Below are 23,821 nucleotides of genomic sequence, written 5' to 3'. Positions count from 1 at the left end.
GCCAACAATAAAGCTTGTTTGCTGTTATTTGAAGCTTTATCTCATGTGTTTTCACATGATTATGTACTTTTAGTGCTATATCTGAGTGAGAAAATATCCCAGTATGTGATGTGTTATGCTTACGATTTGAAGTTTGAAAGAAAACTATAGAAATCTATAGAAATTAGTTGATTTTTTTTTTTTTATGTTTAGGGCAATTTCAACATTATGGACGTCACATTTGGTTAACAAAATGACTCACAGTGGAAACAATTATGAATTAATGAGTCAATCTGCATATGTTGTCATTTAACCTCTTGAGGACAGTGCAAAGAAATCTTAAAAGCTCATGTGTTGATTTACACGTTTCAAATACGTAGCAATTTATCTGTCACAGAATCCAGCATATATCGGACTGAGATCTGGGGGATTTAGAGGCCGAGTCAACACCTTGAACTCTTTGTCATGTTCGTCAAACCTTTCCTGAAGCATTTTTGCAGTATGGCAGGGCGCATTATCCTGCTAAGAGGCCATTGACATTATTGTCATTGCCATGAAGGGGTGTGCTTGGTCTGCAACAATGTTTAACTAGGTGCTACGTGTCAAAGTAATATCAACATGAAAGGCAGGACCCATGGTTTCCCAGCAGAACATTGCCCAGAGCATCACACTTCCTCCAATGGTTTGCCTTGTTCCCACAGTGCATCCTGGTGCCATCTCATCGTCGGTCAGATCCTTACACCTGGCCAGTTTTCCTGCTTCCAGCACATCAACTTCGAGAACTGACCCCTTGACAGGTGCTAATGTTATTCACTTCACCCACACAATATACACTATATAACATGAAAGTACTCCATATGTTGGATGAGAGAAGTTAAATAGACTTAAATATGATTGAAAGGCATGAGTAGTTTTGTTCCTGTGCTCACAACATTATTTTTCCATGGTACTGTTGACATTTGTGTGGAATTGCCCTTTAACAGCTGTTTTGTTGTCATGCTGTTTTCACAGTAGGGTCATATACTGTACATCGACCGGTCAAATCTGAGTTGGGGTGGGGGGGGGTGGTGTAGGGGACAAATAGTCAAACAGTCTGTTTGTTTAAGTAGAATAAACATTGAACTAGTAAAGGTGATAGCTAAAAGGTCAAGTTAAACGGTTTCTCAGTATATAGTATTTTTTTTAATAGTATGATTTAGAAACTGAAACCTTGAACATTTCTTATTAATATTATTCAGCACCTCTATAATTCTGTTACTTAGTTGAAAAATCTCATAACCTGTACATTACATAATGACCTCAGAAATTCCCAAACACTAAGTGCTGGGTTAACTTTTCTCCCTGCTCTTATTCCATTGCATAACGGTTTGAAATAATCACCAACTGTTCACATCCAAAGGTGAGGTTTGTGAGGGTGTGTTTAACCTCTAATGTTCTGTTTGGGTGAAAAGGGACCATTTTAATTCTTACTGAATCAGGGAATAAAAAGAAGATTACAAACATGTTGTTTTTTTTTTATATCATAATTATAATACTGAGACCATGTCTATGCTGTTTTGAGCAGGGAGGTAAACTAAAACTAGGTGGATATAAAGTTTTTAAAAATGCTAAGTCTAACACTGATGACTGGTGTATATATAGTACCTGCCATGACATGCGCCTATTTCCAGCTATATAAAGTTTATAATGCTGAAACAGAATTAAAATACATCGACGAGACCTCAGAGACTAAGAAGTGAACAGGTTTAAAGAGAAACCCCAGTCAATGATTAAAGGTATCATTTCAGAAAAAAACGTTTTCCCCCCCAAGTATGAAAAAGGATTAGCAAGGAACATAGAGCTCGCCATCTAGTGGCAATCAGCTCTTAGTGCACAAGATTAGCACTTCCTTTCTGACACTCCTGAGCCCAGTGTACAATCTAAGACCTACACATTAACATGTGGATCCAAATACAACCCCAATTCCGAAAAAGTTGGGACAGTATGGAAAATGCTAATAAAAACAAAGAGGAGTGATTTGTAAATGTACTTTGACTTGTGTTTAGGTATTTAAATAAAAATAAAAAAACATATAAAGACAAGGTATTTGATGTTTTACCTAATCAACTGCATAGTTTTTTGAAGATAAATGTTTATTTTGAAATTGATGCATGTAACATGTTCCAAAAAAGTGGTACAGGGCAATTTAGGATTAATAGTGATGTGAAACAATCGTCTAATCAGAGTATATAAAGAGCTTCCAAAAAAGCCATAGTCCTTCAAGAGCAAGGATGGGTCGTGGCTCGCCGATCTGCCAACAGATGCGTCAGCAAATAATCCAACATTTTGAGAACAACATTCCCCAAAGACAAATCTGTAGGATTTTGGGCATTTCACCTTCTACAGTGTACAATATGATTAAAAGATTCAAGGAATCCGGTCAAATCTCTGTGTGTAAAGGACAAGGCTGAAAACCCCTTGTGAATGCGTGTGATCTCCGATCCCTCAGACGTCACTGTCTTAAAAACCGTCATGAGTCTGTAATGGATATCCTGACATGGGCTCGGGAATACTTTGGTAAATCTTTGTCAGTCAACACCATTCGCCGCTGCATCCACAGATGCAAGTTAAGGCTTTACTATGCAAAGCAGAAGCCATACATCAACACTGTCCAGAAGCACTGTCCATTTCTCTGGACTCGATCTCATCTGAGATGGACAGTAGCACAGTGAAATCGTGTTTTGTGGTCCGACAAGTCAACAATTCAAATTGTTTTTGGACAAAACAGCCGTCGTGTTCTCCGGGCCAAAGAGGAAAAGGACCATCCAAGATGTTATCAGCATCAGGTCCAAAAGCCAGCGTCTGTCATGGTATGGGGGCGTGTCAGTGCCCATGGCATGGGTAACTTGCACATCTGTGAGGGCATCATTAATGCAGAAAGATATGTACACATTTTGGAGCATCATATGCTACCATCCAGAGCAGGACAACGCCAAACCACATTCTTCCCGGATTACAAGTGCATGGTTGCGTAAGCAGAGAGTGCGGGTGCGAGCATGGCCTGCTGCAGTCCTGACCTGTCTCCCATTGAGAATGTGTGGTGCATTATGAAGCACAAAATAAGGCAACGAAGGCCCTGTACATATGCATAGCTGAAGAAATGCATAATGGATGAATGGGGGAAAATTCTACTTACTAAACTTAACCAACTGGTGTCTTCACCCAGCGCCCAAACTCTTAATAAGTGTTTATTAAAAGAAAAGGTGATGTTACACAGTGGAAAACAGTCGACTGTCCTTTTTTGGAGTGTGTTGCAGTCATCAGGTTTGAAATGAGTGTGTATTTTCAAAAATAAAACATCAAATAATGTGTTTTCAATATAGTACAGGCTGAATAGAATTTTCAAATGACTCTTTTTGTTGTTGTTTTTTTTTTTTTTTTGCATTTTCCATACTGTGCCAACTTTTTTGGAATTGAGGTTGTACAAAGTCAAGCTAACATTTGTATAAGGTAAAAAAAAAATCATTTGGAGTTAAAGGACAAGCTTTGAGTCTGAGTTCAGATTGTTAAGTGTTACTCTATGAGGTCTTGCGGTATTCCTGTTATCCAAAGTCGATTTTTCCATCGGCACCACTGTGCTACCGAAAATGGACCTGCACTATGCAACACTTCCCGACTAGGGCTTTGCTAACACACACTTTTTATAAACCTAATCAATTGCGCTGCTAAATGCTTGGAACAAAATCTGATCCCACGCCGGCCACAATTGTATTGGCGTAAAAGCCTGAGTGAGAGAGTGGTATCAATATGATCTCTGCAGTCACCTTCTCATCCCCTGTGGTAGCTCTCAGCCTCTCTCTCCATCTCTCTCTTCTCTCTCGCTCCCACGCTGACTTACCGTCGCTCCCGTTGGGAGGCTCGGATAGCCACAAGACCCCGATTCACTTTCCTGGAATTCTTTATAGCTCATGCAATCTGGGACAGGTCTTTTTTGGTTGGGCTGAAAGAATAAAACCATTATAGTGATATGTTCACACACAGAGAGAAATAAAAAAAAAAAACACAACAGACTAGAGGTCTTTATAGACCGCCACATCTGAGTCACTGCCTTTAGTGGGAGCCAGAAAGCCAATAACATTCAGACACTGGGCTCCAAATTGATCTCAAGGCTTCAATTTCCTTTCTGGCAGATATGAAAAGACAAAGAAGGAGGCAGAATAATTATATCAATACTCAGCTTATACCTATGCAGATTTCTCAGATCTGGAAGAACAACAGGGGTGGTTGGAGGAACACTGCTATGTATCTTTTCCCTTAATTATTATGTTAACAAAAAATAGAATTACAAAATCAATCATTTAAGTAAACACACCAATATCTGTCGCATCTGTAGCATACATACTTTATGTGTTATTAGCAAAACAAGAATTTAACTCATTCTCAAAACTCATTTCTAATGGAGGTCTAAGGGCAGTTGTTATGGCATCTCGTTTCGCTGTGTGTTGCACGCTCCTAGAAAGACACAGAGCAAAAATGATAAGTAAACTTTTAACTAGTACAAAAGGTAACAAACTGCAAACATTGAACAGACAAACAATAGTGCAAAATTATAAATGTACTCTAAACCAGTAAAAAAACAAAAACAACAACAACTAAACTGTCAACATTGTAAACATTGTATGCAGTCAAAAAGTGATACAGTGGGGAACATTGCACATAGTCACACAAATTTCAGCACACAATATAGAGATACGAAAGTTTGCAATATTCAGTTATATTTGTATAGCGCTTTTAACAATGGACACTGTCTCAAAGCAGTTTTACAGAAATATATAAACACAGGATAGAGATTTTAAGTGTGTGAATTTATCCCTATTGAGCGAGCCGGTGGTGACGGTGGCGACGAAAAACTCCATAAGATGATATGAGGAAGAAACCTTGAGAGGAACCAGACTCAGAACAGATAGTGTGAAAGTATATCTGATTAAAATAGGCTGATTAGATTATTCCAAGCTTGAACATGGAAAATAATTATATATTATTATATATTATTTAACGATTTATGGAGCCTCAATGGTCCTATGTCGATTAGTCGATTCTAGTTGAGAATGATAGTTCGCTCACTATACTGTATTTATTGATGTATTAATAAAGTGGACTTGTCTATTGGATTCTCATTAGTATCTATAACTAATAATAATAAGAAGCCTTTATTTGTCAAATATACATTACAGCACAGTGTAATTCTTCTCTTCACATATTCCAGCTTGTTATGAAGATGAGATCAGAGTGCAGGGTCAGCCATGATACGGCACTCCGGAGCCGAGAAGGCTCAACAGCGGCAGCTTGGCAGTGCTGGGGCTTGAACCCCTGAGCGTCAGATCAATAACAACCACTGCCATAATGAGCAACATGTAAGCATCATAAAGCACTTTAAAGTCATATATATATTGGATTAATAGCCCATGTGTCTCATAGCTGACGCTTAAATGATTAAATGATCAGCTGTAATGTGACTTTCACTTCATAAGATTAACACAAAATTGCAATAGAGATAGAATGAAGAGAATAGTGTTCTTCTTTGTATTTAAAACAAGTTTGTTTTACAATTCATAAATATTATACAGTATATAATTCCACTCGTACTTCATATAATGGCATACTAAATGTATATAAAATAATATCATTCTCAGGAAAGCTGCTTAGTTCAGTTTGTTTTAAAGACTGATTATGAGGTTGACTCAAACAGCTTCAACCTGAAAGCATATTTGCTCGTTCTGATCATAATACTGTGCTCTGAAATATTCCAGAAGTCTGGAGTGTATGAATAAGTTCTCCATCCATCTTTTTCCATACCGCTGTCACAGGGAGCCTGGAGCCTATCCCTGGGAACTTATGGCACAAGGTGGAGGACATCCTGGATGGGGTGTCAACCCATAGCAGGACACAATCACACACCCATTCACACACTACAGATAATTTAGAGATGCCTACAATGAATGTTTTTGGACTGAGGGAGGAAACTGGATAATCCGGAGGAAACCTGCAAAGATGGAAACTCTGTGAAAACCGGCGGAGAAAGGATTTGAACCCCTAACCCTGGAGGTGCGAGGCAAACATGCTAACAACTAAACCACCGGCCCCAGTCATGTTTAAAAAAAAGAAAGAAAAGATAATCAGTGATATGTTATTAACTGCTGAATCAGACTCTCACAGAATCTTGCAGATGTATACATTTTATCACAATTTACAGCAAAGTCTTTTGTCCAATTTCACATTTCTTTTTTTTTTCTAGCTTTTTTCCAGTCTTGTTTAATTTGATTCAGATTTAGGAATTTCATTTTCATTTAGAAAATTCATTAAGAGCATTGAAGACAAGACAAGCAATGGAACTTAATCACATTCGTTAAGTCCACTTTTAAAATCAGCACTGCATGTCTTTTCCATTTGAAGACTTTTCCAGTCTGGGAATTTGGTCAGGTATTCACAGTGTCTGTTTTGATACCTGGAACAGGCTCGACAGTGAGCAGTTATTAAATGAAAGAAAAACTAATGCTAAAGCTAAAAGCCTTTAAAAATAAATAATGGTGAAGTAAAAGAACATAAGGCTGTAGTAATAACCTGTACATACCAGTGACTCATTGTTTTGCAGGTTTACAGTTTGTTTGATTTAGAATCTGGTTTCCCGCTGTTTTTCTCCTGAATAGTTTTCTCCAGTAATAGAAACGAAACAACTTCATTTAGAGAATATCTCAGTGAGCAAAGGCTGAATGAAGACTTGTGTTAATGACCCATGTAAATACATTGGATATGGTCCATTTTAAGTCGGTCCTGTTCCACTTTGATCTGGGCGATACATGCACCCTTTTTCAGTCCATATTAGGTTCAACATTTTGTACGCGACCACAACATTTTCCCTTTTTTTTTGTCTTCAACAGACATTAAAACCTTTCACTATGGACAAAATCCCCACAACGAGTGATGTACATAGTAAAATTTTCTTTGTGTCTTCTGAGATGAGCCATATGAAGTGCCACTGTGTTTATCCTAAGCAATTTTTAAATGTCAGCTTTAATTAAAAAAAATAATAATTTAATTTAAAAAAAAAACCCTAAACATTAGGAAAAATCTAACCAAAAATCATGTAACACCTCTAATCTAAAAATAATGTGATATGGCTAAAACAGAAAGTGTAAAGTGTATGAGCTATATTTTAGAAAGCCTGCCTATGCATTAGAATACTTTGTTTTTATTCAGTTTAATACACCCGAGTCTGCAAAGTCAAATAAAGAAAGATTAAATTATTGCGTTTTATACGTCTTGACAATATTTAAAAAAATATAAAAGGTGCCGTTTGTGGTATTAGCTAACTCTATGTTCTCTAGATCTCTGGTGAGCTTAGCTAACTAGCTGCAAAAAAAAAAAATGACAATAAAATAAATGTAAAAATTTTTAACTTATAAACACAAATCCCTTTTAGTTTAACAGTAAATGTAACTTTTTTTATACCACTGTCACGATGTCTTATTTGACCAAGCCGTAACCATTGAGACAGAAATGGCACTTGGGAACTTTTTTTTTTTGCACGTTGCAAGTTCCCAAGTGCTACATGGTTCACACAGTTGGTCAAGGTAGGCTTTCAAGGGCAAATGCAGTTTGACAGTGTTATTAACACATCGTTAACTCCTACCAGGGTGACATAACATGTCCATGTTAATTGCTGGCTCCCATCCAGGAAGTGTTATAACATTATAAGCCTAGCCTGTAAGACAGCCGTCTGGTCATTGAAACATACAATATATCTATCACATAAAATAAAACAAAAAAAGCACGTATCCTTAAATCCATCAATAAACAATTGAATGAATTGTTTATGTATGCATTTATTTATTTATTTATTTATTGATAGAGTCATTTGAAAATTCTATTCACCCTGTACTATATTGAAAACACATTATTAACACATTAGTTGATGTTTTACTTTGTGAATTTAATTTATTTTTGAAAATACACACTCATTTCAAACATGATGACTGCAACACACTCCAGAAAAGTTGGGACAGTCGACTGTTTTCCACTGTGTAACATCACCTTTTCTTAAACACTTATTAAGAGTTTGGGCGCTGAGTGAAGACACCAGTTGGTTAAGTTTAGTAAGTGGAATTTTCCCCCATTCATCCATTATGCATTTCTGCAGCTATGCATATGTACAGGGCCTTCGTTGCCTTATTTTGTGCTTCATAATGCACCACACATTCTCAATGGGAGACAGGTCAGGACTGCAGGCAGGCCATGCTCGCACCCGCACTCTTTGCTTACGCAACCATGCACTTGTAATCCGGGAAGAATGTGGTTTGGCGTTGTCCTGCTCTGGATGGCAGCGTATGATGCTCCAAAATGTGTACATATCTTTCTGCATTAATGATGCCCTCACAGATGTGCAAGTTACCCATGCCATTCCCTCCAACATAGAGAACACCTGTGTGCAGGATTGCCTGCTGGTGGGATGATCCAAAGTGAACAGACTGAAACTCAGACCCATTATCTGCACACAAAGTTCTCAGAGAAATCTACGTGGATTAGACTCCCATCATTTGCCAAGTTTCTCTTCAGCTCATGACAGTAGGCATACTGCTGCATAATGTTATTCATTTTAAACTTGTCCAGAAGTGTGTAGAATAAATCCACCAGGTGTTCCTAGGTGCTATCCAGATCCTCTTTGACTGTGACCTTAATTGTTCCTGTCTCGACATTCCTATTTTCCATGTCTTTAAGTATCCATTGAGTGAAAGTCACCTTTTCTACACTGTTGAATGTGCTGGAGATAGGCACAGTTGTCGCATTCGCCGTACATGCATTGCTTGGTGGAGGGATTGCAGCAAAACATTTCAGTCAGGCTTTGAAGATTGGAAGTCTCTATGAGTTTCAGCTGCCGGAGCCAACTTTTCATGGAGTTTACACATACAGGTGTCTCGATCTGTAAGGGCAGGGTGGACCACCCAAAAGGGTTGTAAATGGCAAAATGCAGAGTATGATATGCTCGCATCAGTCTGTTCAGAAAGGAACTTTTGATGAAGGTTACTCCTGGTATCGACAAGAAACCTTTTCTGCTTTTTCTTTTTGGAATTTTTTTTTTCCAGTAGCCATTCTGCTAACATCATCTTTATTAAAGAGGTCCCTCACTTTGTTCTTTACATCTGGTTCCCTATTAACTGTCTTCCGTCTTTAAATGTAGATACATCACTGTGGTTCAAAAGTTTCCAGCGTTTCTTCGGAAAACCTAAGGCCTTCTCAGAAAATCTCTGCATGCGGTACTTTTTAATGAGCTTTCCCACCACTACTTTAGATATTGCTTGCTTTTCTCTTTAATTTCTGGCATTTTTGTACTTACGTCTGATTTCAGCAATGAGAGCCTCACGATGTAACAGTACCTTTCTGACTCACTACTAGTAGTAGTCACCTACTACTCACTACTACTGCTCACAGAATAATTCTGTAGTAGTCCCTTTACTTTTGATCTTGGTGAATTGTTGCGAGCGATACGCTGAAGTCTTTTTTTTGTGTTTCTCTTAAAGTTTTGTCTCCTGATGGAGAGCTTTCTTAAGCTCAGCTATCTGTTTTTGGAGTTTGTCTCTTTCCTTTCTTGACCGTATCTTTCCCTCTTCATGTTGTCTGAACATTGTTAATACATGCAATATCCAAAACAATAGAGAAATTCATTCAGATATATATATATATATATATATATATATATATATATATATATATATATATATATATATATATATATATATATAAAATTATACCAACACAGCCTAATAAAGGTGCCAGATAATGGTAAATATTAAATATTTGGCTTCAAATTATATAAAATAACTTTACATTTTCCCCTGTTATTATATTTAAATTTACAGTTTAACCGATACCAATATATTTTCCTATCCTTGAGGGTCCAGGTTTTATCAAACCAGGAGACTGACTTTCAGGACTATCTGGAGGGGTGGCAATGACCTTCAATGCTGCTTCTCTATTCTTTTGCCATTTTTTTTTTTTTTTGCATCTCTCCAATTCTTGCACCTACATCTCTTAGCTCTCTCACTCAGGTCATCAATTTTCTTCTTTTTCCATGCCTCAATGCCCCTTCTCCATCTGTTTCATTCACTCTTCAGGTAATTCTCTCTGTGAATGGGATAAGCATCCCTTCTTGCCCTGTACTCTCTTTGTCTCTTTGACCATTACTGTGAAGGGAGGCAGTACAGAAAGATGGAGGTCAAAATTAAATCTTGCTCACTGTCTCTACGTTAAAAAAAAAAATATATATATATATATATATATATATGTCCTGCTTATTTTACGTTGTGTTAATTATTTAGATTCTAAATGGATTTGTAACATAAGCAAAATAAACATATATTCAGCTTACTTACTTTCAGTCTTTTCTTTTTTTTCCTTCAATTTATTTTACCTCACTATTTGGCTCCTTGACCACCATTAGTATGACTGTCTCCACTGCCCAAAAGTGAATGTAGATATTGTAAGAATGTATGATTATTTATTTAACTGCCACGGTCAAATAATATATATTAAAAAACAAGGTCAACCCTGTAACAACCAGTCAACCCCGTTACTTTATAAAATGTTGAATGTTACAGGGTTGAAGTTTCTGTTGAAAATGGCTAGTATTTACCATAGCTAGGCATTAGCTTCACATCCCAGTACGTTTCTTACAATAAGAATTTAGACTCAGAGAATGTTTTTAGTAAAATAAATTGTAAAAATTCTTACTATGATTTATTCTTGTAACAGAGTTGAAATATTAAGCTTGACGAGGTCAATAAAACTGTCATGAATAACATGACATTCATAAAAATCATAAGAGACACTTACCTCTACTTTCACCATGTGGTCAAAAAGACTCTGATGATGTCACTTCCTCAGTTGTGATGTCACAAAGAACCATCCATCCATCAGTCTTATATACCGCTTATCCTTACTGGGTCATGGGGAACCTGGAGCCTATCCCAGGAGGCATGGGGTACAAGGGGGGGTACACCCTGGACAGGGTGCCAATCCATCGCAGGGCACAGTCACATACACATTCACACACCCGTTCACTCATACACTACGGACACTTCAGACATGCCAATGCATGTCTTTGGACTGGTGGAGGAAACCGGAGTACCCGGAGGAAACCCCTGCAGCACAGGGAAAACATGCGAACTCCACACACACAGGGCTGCAGCGGGAATCGAACCCCCGACCCTGGAGGTGTGAGAGGAAACGTACTAACGGGGTTGAACTCAAGTGAGGGACAAAACATAAAACCTCAATTTTCTTTGAAAAATCATAAAACAAATTTGAAAAACTATATAGAAAGTAAAATACCAATATTCTAATTTTAATTAAAGCAAAACTTGCATGGGTTTTCATCATTTTGTAGGTTAAAAATCCTATTAAATTCAGGAAAATACCCAGAGACACAGTTAATGAATGGCTTTCCAATGTACCATTTATTTGTTATTTAGGCTGTTTTTGTGCATAACGTTAAAAAGTTTTAAATCTATCAATGTGTATATGGATGTATTTCGGTGATTGTTCCAATTTGTATTATTAACACAAACTGACAGGGTCTAAGAATGACCCAGGTGCTGTGAGAGCATTATTTCCCCCTTAGATCCCGCCTCCTGGCCTGTGATTGGCTGGTATATAAGCCACACGAACAGAGCTCTGATTGGACAGAGACGTCACGCAGTCAGTTGCTATTTTCAATACATTATACAGAGTTGCATTTTCTAAACATTAATATAAACATAAAATATATACATGAAATATTACAGTTATATAAATTAAATAAATGTATGAAAACCACAAACTCAGTCTAACTAGAGACCTAAGAATTGCGTGTTGGAGTGAAACAGTAGCCAATCCTGGCGCAGGTGGGCGTGGTTCCATTATGTGGGCGGGCATGGGGATGGGGTGGAGGAAAAAGCCACAGCGCGTTTCTGTGGAAATGTGAGTAAAAGGAAATGAAGCCCGAGTGGATCTCTGATTAACGCCGACGACTTCCTCTGTTAAGGCGTGTGAGCCGTATGAAGACCTCGGAGTGAGTGACGTAGGAGTGTGTCTCTGTCCTGCCGTCACACACACACACACACACACACACACACTCCTGCTCCTAAATGAGCGGCTCTAACCCTGAACCATTTCTCCAAGTCGATAAAGTTTATGGATGTGAAGAGAAGGAAGAGTGTAACCGGATATACACACTTTCCCCTTCTTCTCTTCTCTTCTCTTCTCTTCTCTTTCTGAGCCAGAAGAAGACTTCTCCCAGCGCAATGGCAACACAGTAGCTTGATTTTCAGCTGGAAGAAACAAACAAACAAACAAAAAATTAAAGCCTGGAGAAGTGCATTATAAGCAAATTTGTTGTTGCAAGGTAAGATGTTTACGTTTTATTTATTTGTCGGGACACAGTGCGTGCAAAAACTCTTTCTGTGTGCGCGCGCGCGCGCGCTTTGGCGACAGTGTGTCTGAGTGGTTACTTTTGTTTGTTTTTCTTCATGCACACACACACGCACAAAATCCATAGATCATCTTTAGTTCTTTGAGTATGCACGACTATTAACTCTCACTCACATCTTTATTTCGGGACGCTCGGACTAGTAATAAACTGTTCAGCAGAATTGTAAATGTTTTTGAATGGAACCAAAACAAACAGGACGAAGTGTTTCTACTGTAGATAGAAAGAAAGAAAGAAAGACATATTTTATTGACCCCAAGGGGGAAATTTAGTGTCACAAGAGCAAGAGTGAGGATTAAGAGTTTTAAAAAGTCATAGGTAAATCCTAAGTAGTTATGAGTAAAGTCAGGGTGTGTGTAAGAACATGCAGGGAACCTGTGTTAGAATTGTAGATGATGGGTATTCAGAATCAGTAGACATGTCCACCATCTCCAATGTCCACGTAGTGCCTGATCGTAGAGTCCGATAGCTTCTTGTACCTTTCCTTGTTACAGCTTTAATCATAATGTTTTATTATTATTATTATTATTATTATTATTATTATTATTGTTACACTCTTGTGTGTACCTTTCCTACATATGTTACATGATCGCCATATCTTTTGTACCTTTAACATGTATCCTTCATCTTTTAGAGTAAATCTTTAAAGGTACACTACATACACCTTTCTAGGTAAAAAAATACAAACGGTGTACACATACAGAGGCCACTCCAGTGCCAAGGAAAAGTATTCTTGTTGTTGTTGTTGTTGTTATTATTCTTAATTCTCGGCATGATGTGGTGTCTGTTCTACGGATCTGTGTGTCTGCAGTGTGTTTTTGATGTTTGCAGACCATTAGCACTTGGTTAGCTTGGTCTTTTGTCATGCAGCCAGGTGTGCAGGTTCAGATTTCAGTCTTCAGCCTGCGTCCATCAGCTTCCCACTGAGCTCTGAGCATTACAATAGACTGGGCGGAGGCAGGGAAGAGGGTGCTATACGGTATTAATCACCTATTATTTCACTCTTTTTAACGACCGAGTGTGAGACAAGGAGACATGAGGTTAATCAGCGATTATTGAATACTCTAACCATCGTTCTGTTCAGGTCAAAATGGCCCCATGTACATTTTACAGAAGCGTACTAAAAACTCGCTTTTCTCTAATGCGCATGAAAAATGGCGCAAATACGTTGCCGATAGAAGAACCAAGAATAAAAACAGTTCATGATTTATCAATTGAAACCAACAGTTTTTTTTTTTTAAACAGAAACAATACAATTAAGTGAATTCACTTTGTTACATTACCATATATTTAGCACGTTCGCCTCACACCTACAGGGTCGGGGGTTCGATTCCCACCGTGGCCGTGTGTGTGGAGTTTGCATGTTCTCCCCGTGCTGTGGGGGTTTCCTCCGGGTACTCCGGTTTCCGCCTCCAGTCCAAAGACATGCATGGTAGGCTGATTGGCATGTCCAAAGTGTCCGTAGTGTATGAATGGGTGTGTGAATGTGTATGTGATTGTGCCCTGCGATGGATTGGCACCCTGTCCAGGGTGTACCCCGCCTTGTGCCCCATGCTCCCTGGGATAGACTCTTATGTTCAGTATGTTATATAACTTATGTTCAGTTTGCAATCCAAAATGTTCTAGCTGTAAGTCTTTACCTCTGTGGATAACGACTAAGAAGGTTGTGAGTTCAAATCCTGCCCCTGCCAAGCTGCCACTCGAGGAAGGCCCTGTAAACTAAACTGTAAACTCAGCTCAATTGTAACTCTCTTAAATATCTTCGATAAACGTGTCGGCAAAACACGTAAACATAAATCGAGAAGACAAACATAACGTAATAGATTCAGAAAACGAAGCTGTTGAGAGTTTAAAATCTAGCCGTGCTGCCACCTTGTTTCTGAGAATGTCATTAAACCAATAGCTCCAGGACGAAATGTTGTTATTCACGCCTGTAGACTCTTGAGTTTTCGCTTTATATGATTAGTTAAGTGCATACGCGTGCTGATCAAACTAAACGATGTGTAAATTGATTGTTGTCAAATCTAATACGCTGGTTTCGATAAGCAAAGCTACCTCCTAATAACAACGGCCTGTGTTTTGCCCAGTTAAGGGACATTTCGTGTGTGTGTGTGTGTGTGTGTGTGTGGCTGGCTTCACTGATGGGTTTAATCAGATGGGGGAAAATCAACACGCAGCTGATGAACAGTCGTTCTCAGGAAAGGTGTTTACCCAGAAGCGCTGGCTGAAGCTTAAGCATATTTGAGTGTTTGTCTGTGTTTACTGTAAAAATAAAAAAAACGAGATTAGGAGGATTTGTCTTGTCAAAGCAGGTTGTTTTGAGATGGATGTATTGAGTTGTTCTGTGCAATCCGAAGGTTTTTTTTTTTTTTTTCTCTTCCAGACTTCTCTCATCTCAGTCCAGACAGGCAATTGTGTTCAGTCAAGCTTCAGTGAGTTGCTGTAGAGGGCTGGGTCATCACAAGGGCCTGCACAGAGCAGCTCTTCCATAAACTGCTGTATTGTCTGGCTTTGTGATCATAAGCCGTGTGTGTGTGTCTGATAACAGGGATGTGTTCAGACAGGTTTGTCTGTGCTGAATGAAGCTCGGTGTCACGGATGTGTGTGACGAGTTTTGTTACAGTCTGATGTCTGGTATGTTCACATTAAAACAAAGCTGTTTTCAGGAGAAGGGCCAGAGTTAAAGAGGCTCAACTAGAATCCGTGCATAGAATCTTTAGCTCCACACATTTGACCAAAATGGAGACTGGTAGTCTACTGCCTTCACAGGCTGTTCAAATTTGCAGAGCTGTGGAGAGATGTTACTGCATTTGCAAGTCATTTGAACAAAGTTCTGGAAAATTCCATGTGTTTTTTTTTTTATTTTTTATTTTACGTTTCTGATCACGCGAGGCCAGAGCCGGCAGGACCACGGGTCTGTGGCTGTGTCCGTATTTACATTTCATTTCCATTTGACCGACACTATTATCCAAAGTGACTTCCAGGTAAAACATGACACGATCCAAGCGTGCAGCTGAGGGTTAAAGGCGTTTCTCAGTGGCTGGCTGAGGTTATAATTTGTAAACTTCCACTCACAAGCCTAAAAGCTTTAGCCGCTGAATCACCACTGGCAACATGGGAAAATATCACATAACCATACTTGAAGACATTTTCTCCACAATATACAGTATATCATATGGAATATGTTAGGAGTGCCGAATAAAATAAACGCATAAAATTTCTTTATTGTCTGTGCGATCAATTGAACTACAAGGGTGAGACAAATGAAAATAAAAGTCTGTTCTAGGGGAATATGTTAAAGTGCCGGAACACGCATGCTGAGTAAATTAGGGATTGTGTAGCAAAACAACACACTTTTGTGACACCTTACTGCAAAAAACAATGCAAACAAAAAAGTTTTTCATTTGAAGCGCACCTATTATGGTTTTGAAACATGCCTAATTTTGTTTTAAAGGTCTCATACAATAGATTTACATGCATCCAAGATCAAAAAACACTTTAACGTGCTCATAATTTAAACTGCAGCATCACTTCAGACTCGTTAAATGAGTCGTTCGAAACTCCTCCTTTCAGAGAGCATACTCTGCTCTGATTGGTCAGATGTCCCAGTCTGTTGTGATTGGTCTATTGTTGTCAGCGTGTGTCGAAAAGGAAACGCCCACTACCATAACGACTTTCAACTCCGTCTGTTCACGAGCAGCCGATGAAGACCAGAGGCGGGGTTTTTTGTTACAATCCTACGTAGGTTAGTACAGGAAGTAAAGTCTGGAATCACTAACGACTCGATTCAGCTGTTCAGAATCGATTCCTTCTTTTGGGAGTTGATAACTCCGTTTGTCGTGCGCTTTCATTTTTGATGTTTTTACGTTCACAAACCGCTCTACAACACACTACATGATGGATAATATTTGAAAAACCATAATAGGTGCACTTTAATTCATCCTTGTACATTTTTTTTTTTTACCCATCTGTTTTCCCAGGTGAAATAGTTTTTTTTGTAGCTGTTGAATAAAAATATCTTTGTTGTACTGCGGTGTGTGGATGCGTCGTTATTATGCAAAATATCATGATGTGATATTTTTACCACATCATTTAAAAGCCAAAATGAAAATCTACTGCTTAACATAGAGGGAGGGAAGATGGAACAACAGGTACATGGATACAGTAGATTTAAACATTAAATCCGCTACATGTGGAGGAGTAGAGTAGAGCGCTTTGTCAATCTAGCTGGTCATAACTTTATCATAGATATGAACAGTACATAGTATTCGCTACTATCTGCAGCTTCAGGCATGTGCCAGGCGTGTGTGTGTGTGTGTGTGTGTGTATATATATATATATAACATGAATACTTGGTGCTGAGAATGAAGAATGGAGTGTTACAAAAGTACTGATGATAATCACAGCATCTCAGAGAAGTCTATGACTGAGTGATTAATCACAATATAATATGATATTGATTATACGATCATATTGTTTGTGTGTTTGTTTGAGTGTGTGTGTGTGTGTGTGTGTGTTTGAGTGTTCTGGACAGTGTTTGTGAGTGTGACTAGCAGAAGTAGATAGCTCTGCCTCATGCTGGGGCATCACTTTCTGAAGAGTGGCGCCCTGCTGGGCTCTTTACCCTCCTTCACGTTCTGCAGTCATCTGATAGCATTCAGATAGCTGGAGTATTGGCTTCTCTCTCCCGCTCTCTCTTTCTCTCTCTGTTGCGCTCTCTCTCTCTCTCTCTCTCTCTCTCTTTTCCACTTTCTCTCTTTCTCTTTTGCTCACGCTCTCTCTCTTGCTCTCTCTCTCTGTGTATCTGTCTCTCTCTGTTGCGCTCTCTCTCTCTCTCTCTCTCTCTCTCTCTCTCTCTTTTGCACTTTCTCTCTTTCTCTTTTGCTCACGCTCTCTCTCTTGCTCTCTCTCTCTGTGTATCTGTCTCTCTCTGTTGCGCTCTCTCTCTCTCTCTCTCTCTCTCTCTCTCTCTCTCTCTCTCTCTCTCCACTCTGTCTGCATGCACTGCAGTGGATATCAGTGTATATCTCTTGGAGAGCTTCTTCCCAGGAGTGACACTGTAGGCCTAAGGCTAGATTACACTCTTTGAAGAAGCACGTCTAACTTTTGCTCTACGGGTCGTTTGGGCTGAAGGCACATGCTTGTTTGTTGCTGCAAGGAATAATCCAGCGCCTTTAAACCTTTAAATCTTTATCAACCACGACTATAACATGTGTGTGATTTAGCACGTCAACACGTTTCTCAGAACTAAAGAAAGAAAAGAAAACCTCTTCACATGAAACTTGTAAAGAAAGCCTAAGGTAAGTTGTCGTATAATGCCAATTAAATTATCTCTTGCAAATTCAAAACGATCAACCATTCGACTAAAGACTCAGAAAGGGATCTGTATGAGAGCGCCTCTTACCAAAACTGTTCTTATGTATGTCACATCCAGCACTAAAAACAGTTAAAAGTGCTTGCATTTATGTATGTTTTTAATGCTAAATATTGACTACATATGAGCTGCATGAATATGACTATATTATATGATGACAAATCCTACCTTATGAAAATAATCCGATCTCTGTGATTATTATAAAGATGTAGGAAAACTTTGGTCTGTAAAGTAAATAAATAATAATAAAAAAAACCAGTATAATGATAAAATTCAGCAAGTGCCCTTAGATGTTCATTTTAAGTGAGTTATGAGTAAACAAGTTTCTTCACTTTTTTTCCTCAGTACAACGTGTCAGTTCTTGTCTAAGGTATATCGCACATGTGCTGCAGATGTGGTAAATTTGAGATTAGGTTGGGAAACAGTGGAGTATTCTTTAAAAATCACTCGTGGGCTCAAAGATTACGTTCCGAATGGTGCTATTATAAGAGCAAGCTAGTTAAAATGTAAAAAGTTACCCGCCAAGCTAGCTAGAGCTGTTTGTTGAATCCCTCATTAGGTTTAGGTTAAACGTGACTGTGGTGATTCCAGACTGTACTGCTGATGTAGGGAATGTGGATTGGTAGAATGCAGCTTCATCGTTTTAATGAATCGTTTCATGTTTGTAGAACCTTCCTATACAGTTGTATTATTATTATTATTATTATTATTATTATTATTATTATTATTATTATTATGTCTTCTGGGAGACATGTACATACTTTATTTAGCTTCTGAGTGGTACTAAATGGGGGAAAAAAAGGTCTTTAAACAAAATTAACAATTTACATTGATCATCCTGTTCAAAAGTTTACATCCCCCTGGCTCTTAAAGCATCAGTGAATGTTTGCACCTTTTGTAATAGTCGTGTACGAGTCCCTCAGTTGTCCTCAGTGTGAAAAGATGGATCTCCACATCATATAGCCGCTGTTGGAAAAGGGTGAAATATGCTGTAAAAGCAAAGAATGTGCAGGACCTGGAGGATTTTTCTGAGGAACAGTGGGCAGTTTAACTGCTCAGGACAAACAAGGGACTCATGAACAACTCCAGTCGTGGATCATCCAGGTAACGACACACAGTATTAAGAATCAAGGGTATGTCAACTTTTGAATGGGGTAAATTTATTTATTTATTTATTTATTTATTTATTTATTTATTTTTTATTCAGCTATTATCTTATCTTCTCTTGTGGACTATATGTAAACATCTGTTATGTGAGAGAGCTTAATCAGGACAGAACTAAATAAAAAATACATCATGTGATTTTAATGATCCTCTTATTTTGTTCAAAGTATTAAGATTTTTGCAGATTCTACAAGGGGTGTGTAAACTTTTGGGCACAACTGTATTTCACTTCTACTCCCTCGTTACTTCGCATTTACTCGTTTTTCTTTTCTTTAACAAACGGGTCGATTTTCATCAGTTAGTTATTAGATCTTCATGCATCTGCTGTTGCTAAGCAGTGGGAAAAGCTGCCAAACGCTTAAGAAAGAAGTCCCGCTGGTTTGGGGTCATCAGAGAAGAATTCGCCTGATGAAAAGGGCCATGATGCCACAGGGGGAATTAGAGTCCTAATACAGAGTGTCTAGGTCAGACTGTCTTATTTCCTGCCATGCTAATAAAGCCCAAGAAAGGAGATTCTGCACAGTGCGCTCTCCTTATTCCATAGTCCATGGAGTTATGTAGTGTAAGTGACTAATATAAATAAACATAACCGCAATATTGGTGAGTATTTTTTTTTTTTTTGGTACATCATGAGCTCCCGAGTTTTATGCTCAATGTTACTGCTTAACAGTTTTAAATAAGGAATGTCAAACTGGTGTCATGCGGGGCGACTTGAAGTGGCATTCCCGCTGGTGTTTTGTTCGTCTTCTACCACTGCAATTATTAAGGGTGGGGGGCAAATTTGATTCTTAGATGTGGACGATTCTGAATCGACTCACAAATGTCAAAAATCGATTTTCTAAATGTTAAGTGATGATGTCATGTCGACGGGACGCGGAAGTGCAACGCCAGGACAATCTGTGGCGTGCACGTGTACTGTAGCACGCAGCGCGCTCCAAAGCTCAAAGTGCGAGCACGCGCTTCCGGGTTTCAGTGACATTGACTATGTTTACTTTTGACATGTGCATTTGTTATGATTTCTGTCCTGTCTCCGCCCCTGTATTGTCATTGGTGGTTCGCTTATGTGTCATCTTTAGTCTCGGCTGTTTTGTGTTCACCCTTGATTATGTTTATTTAAACCCCTCGTGCGAAGTATTGCAAGTGTCACCAGCGTACCAAGCCTTTGTTCGTTCGCTTGGTCTCGTTTATACCCGTTTGCTGATCTCCTGACCCTTTGCCTGTTTCTGACCACACCTGTGTTTCACGTTTTGGATTTGTCTGCCTGCCTCTCTTCAATAAAGCTCTTATCTGCACTTGCATCCGTCTCAGCCTCCATTACGTGACACACATAACAGAGACACACGATCGTAGTGGAGAACTGTCAGTCATTACACATTTTTGACAAGTCTCTGTCTTAACTCTGTTTACACAAAAACGACAAGCTGTGATATTCGGGTACAAAGGAGTCATACAAAACTATTTTCAGAGGAGGGATCACCACAGCAGTATTGGCGATTTGGCACAATTAATCAATAGGAAAAAAAGATGCATCAAGAGGCATCACTAATCATTTTATCTTCGCATCGCAGCCCTCTGAATCATAATCGAGTTGAATCGTGAGGCGCCTAGAGATTCCCGCTCCTAGCAATTAGCAGACACTATAACCATGCTTTATTAAAAATCCTTTCATAGTTACATTTAATGCTGTGGAACGTCCCAGAAACAAGTTATTTCCTGTTATTGCCTACGCTTTAACACCTTCTAACCAATCAGAATTGAGAATTCAACAGCGTCGTTGTGTGCATTTTTATACTTAATGTAGATTTAAATGAAAGCCATCTAATAATACATGATAAAATAGTTAATAAAAAATGTCTATTTGTGATTAATTGTTTACAGTCCTGTTGCCAATTAACCTCCAGCTGTTTCTTTTTAGTAACACTTACTTTTCCTGCCCTTTGTTGCCCCGCCCCGTCCCAACTTTTTTGACACGTGCTGCAGCCATCAAATTCAACATGACCCTTTTTTTTCCCCTTAAAACGGTACATTTCCTCAGTTTAAACATTTGATATGTTTTCTGTGTTCTATTGTGAATGACATACGGGTTTATGAGATTTGCAAATCACTGCATTCTGTTTTTGTTGACATTTAACACACTGTCCCAACTTTTTTGGAACTGGGGCTGTATATGATAATGCTGTGAAAAGATTTAGGAGCTAGATTGATGTCGTGAAGGTTGATGTAGGAGACTAGTTGACCGATTTAAGATTGCGTTCATAGCACGACGCTTTAAAGTCTGTTATTATTACATGCCTTTTAAGTGCTGTAATGTGTCTGTACTTTGGGTACCACGAAAGGTACTTGTACGTATTGTTATACTATTATGACCATATTCGGAATTCATATAACAATTATTGTTCCAGTTACGATCCATATTGCAGTTGCATGTTACTTTATCGCATCGTAGCATCAGGTACTTGTCTCCTGTAGTAGGGTTTGTTCTCAAATCCGGTTCTACAGAACCACAGCTCGGATGCTTTCCACGGCTTTATCCTTCAGGAAAATTTTGTTAATTAGCCGATTACCGAAAGCAGATGTGCTGCAGCTAGATGTTCATTGAAACGAGCCTGGAAGTGTTCTGCAGGAGCAGATTTGGGATTCGTGTAATACCTGAACCAAACCTGGTCTATGATTAATGGACTTTCATGCATACTTGACTTCATCATGTTTTACTTCTAATTTTACCTTGCAGTTCCTTTTAGGTGTTTGTGTGTGTGTACACTGTAGACGTGTTTGTGTGTCTCCCTGTATGTGGGTGTATTCACATTTCTGTTCCATATATTTCGGCACCCCAGTCCACTGTCAGTGGCTACTGTGGTATGGTTTCTGGTTTCTGCTTGAAACTGGCACAAATTGGCGTTAATAGTAAGTGGGGATGGAGCTAGCAGAGCTGCTTGTTTCCGAGTCATTTAACAGTTCCTCCGGGATCTTGCGACCACAGGAATTAACGCAAAGTCAAGCAGACGCCACAATATTCTTGTAATATTTGAAAATTACAGCAGATTTTCCATAGATTTCGGCCCAGGCGCGTCACGTGACGTCATCACAACGCGCGTTCAGTCAAAGCCCTCTTTGATTCACGTGCGTCAAACGTGTGTACAGCTGAAAGGTCTCACGCAGTCGTGATTTTGGCGATTCAAGTAGTTTTTTTCTTCAAAAAAAGCATAAATTTTGAGAGGGAAAAAAAGCCACAGCAAAATCAAGCCTTTTTGGTCACAACAATCGCAGAGAAACTCTGTGAAATCCTGTACAGACTGACTTAATGTACAACACTATAGAAAGAGACAAACATGTCTGTCTGGTTCACTGGTGCAAAGTTTGTGTTTGTAAATCGACATCGTACAAATTGAGTTGTGGTACTTCTCAACCTTCACAGATGCTTAAGTCTACAAAATAGTACCGCATTCAGCATGAATTAACATGCCTTTGTATGTTTGGAAATGATACAATATGGTTTCAGTTACATAGACGTTTTTAGTTCTTTTATTTAAAAAAAAAAAAAACCAACCCACTTGGCTCTACTTTTGGCCAGAGTCTGTTGAAGTAAAACATTTTAATTTCATCATGGTGCATGTTTTTGTTCTGACGTTATAGTCGACGAAAAGATGAAACCTTTTGCCACTTAGCCTCACATATAAACTTTAATAATTAATTGTCATATTAAACAAAGAAAAACGACAGTAATCCTAGCATCTTTTTGAAGTGAAAACTGACAATAGTGTTGAAATAATGTAGCTGTTGTTACTGGAACTTCTCCGGCCATCACAAGTTGGTGGAAACCAGAACTAAAACCTTTGTGTAGTTGTGTTAGTTCCTGTTTAGCGGCGTGTTTTTGAATGTTCACTAGAGGAAAAAAAAAAAAACCTCCTGCAAATTCTCTCTCTCTCTCTCTCTCCATATATATATATATATATATATATATGTGTCTGTGTATGACATATGATATGATGAATGTGTGTGTGTGTGTGTGTGTGTGTATATATATATATATGTGTGTGTATATATATATGTGTGTGTGTATGTATGTGTATATATATATATATATATATATGTATATGTGTATATATGTATATGTGTATATGTGTATATATGTATATGTGTATATATATATATGTGTATATATGTGTGTATATATATATATATATATATATATATATATATATATATATATATATATATATATATATATGTATGTATGTATGTATGTATGTATGTATGTATGTATGTATGTGTATATATATATATGTATATGTGCGCATGCCTATCCCTCAGAGTGGATATGTGTGAGTGTCTCTCTCTTCCTGTAGAGGCCCCGCAGCTGCCTTTTCACAACAACATAAAGTGTATAATTTGTCTGCGGAAGCCTGAACGTCTCGGAAAGCACAGAGAGAGAGAGAGAGAGACAGAGAGAGAGCGGAGGAGAAAGAGAAAGGAGGGAAACGGTCCTCCGACAGCAATCATTTTTCTGTGCACAGTAATTTTGCTGTCAGAAACAGCTGGCAGTGCGGACCGGAACAATGCGAGAGGAGAGGATCGGAGCGAGGGAGCGTGGAAGGCGAGAGGAGGGAGGGAGGGAAGGAGGGAAGGAGAGGAGGGAGGGGAGCGGTGGTTGGCAGAGACCTGAGGGGGGATCGGATTTCAGACTCTGTCATTAAGGCCAGACTGCGCCATGCACACACAGCCGCAGCTTCAAGTCTGAGCAGGACTCGCAAACTATTATCCGGGTAGGGCTTTCTTCTCTTTTAAAGTTTGTCTTTTAGTTCTTT

The 23,821-nt window shown here is 38.7% G+C and overlaps 1 protein-coding gene and 1 long non-coding RNA gene across 3 annotated transcripts in view; both read left to right on the top strand.

The window, feature by feature from the left end:
• Positions 1-127: 127 nt before the first annotated feature.
• LOC128609090 (uncharacterized) lies at positions 128-7,993 on the top strand. The gene is made up of 3 exons (XR_008386184.1): positions 128-776; positions 5,225-5,372; positions 5,826-7,993. It is a non-coding gene; the product is annotated as an uncharacterized LOC128609090 (long non-coding RNA).
• Positions 7,994-11,949: 3,956 nt separating this feature from the next.
• Positions 11,950-23,821, top strand: part of LOC128609089 (activin receptor type-1) — a 62,521-nt gene continuing 50,649 nt past the window's right edge. The window contains exons 1-2 of one of the 2 annotated variants that reach the window (XM_053627456.1): positions 11,950-12,061; positions 12,273-12,394. The gene's annotated coding sequence lies outside the window, so the exon portion shown is untranslated. Of the gene's footprint in view, positions 12,062-12,272; positions 12,395-23,472; positions 23,780-23,821 lie in introns of those variants that run through there. The other variant, XM_053627457.1, reaches the window with a different exon arrangement.

This window comes from Ictalurus furcatus, chromosome 6, assembly GCF_023375685.1.
Source record: "Ictalurus furcatus strain D&B chromosome 6, Billie_1.0, whole genome shotgun sequence".
NCBI lineage: Eukaryota > Metazoa > Chordata > Actinopteri > Siluriformes > Ictaluridae > Ictalurus > Ictalurus furcatus.
The sequence above is the reverse complement of the archived record's forward strand: the minus strand, read 5'-3'. Positions and strand labels throughout refer to the sequence as shown.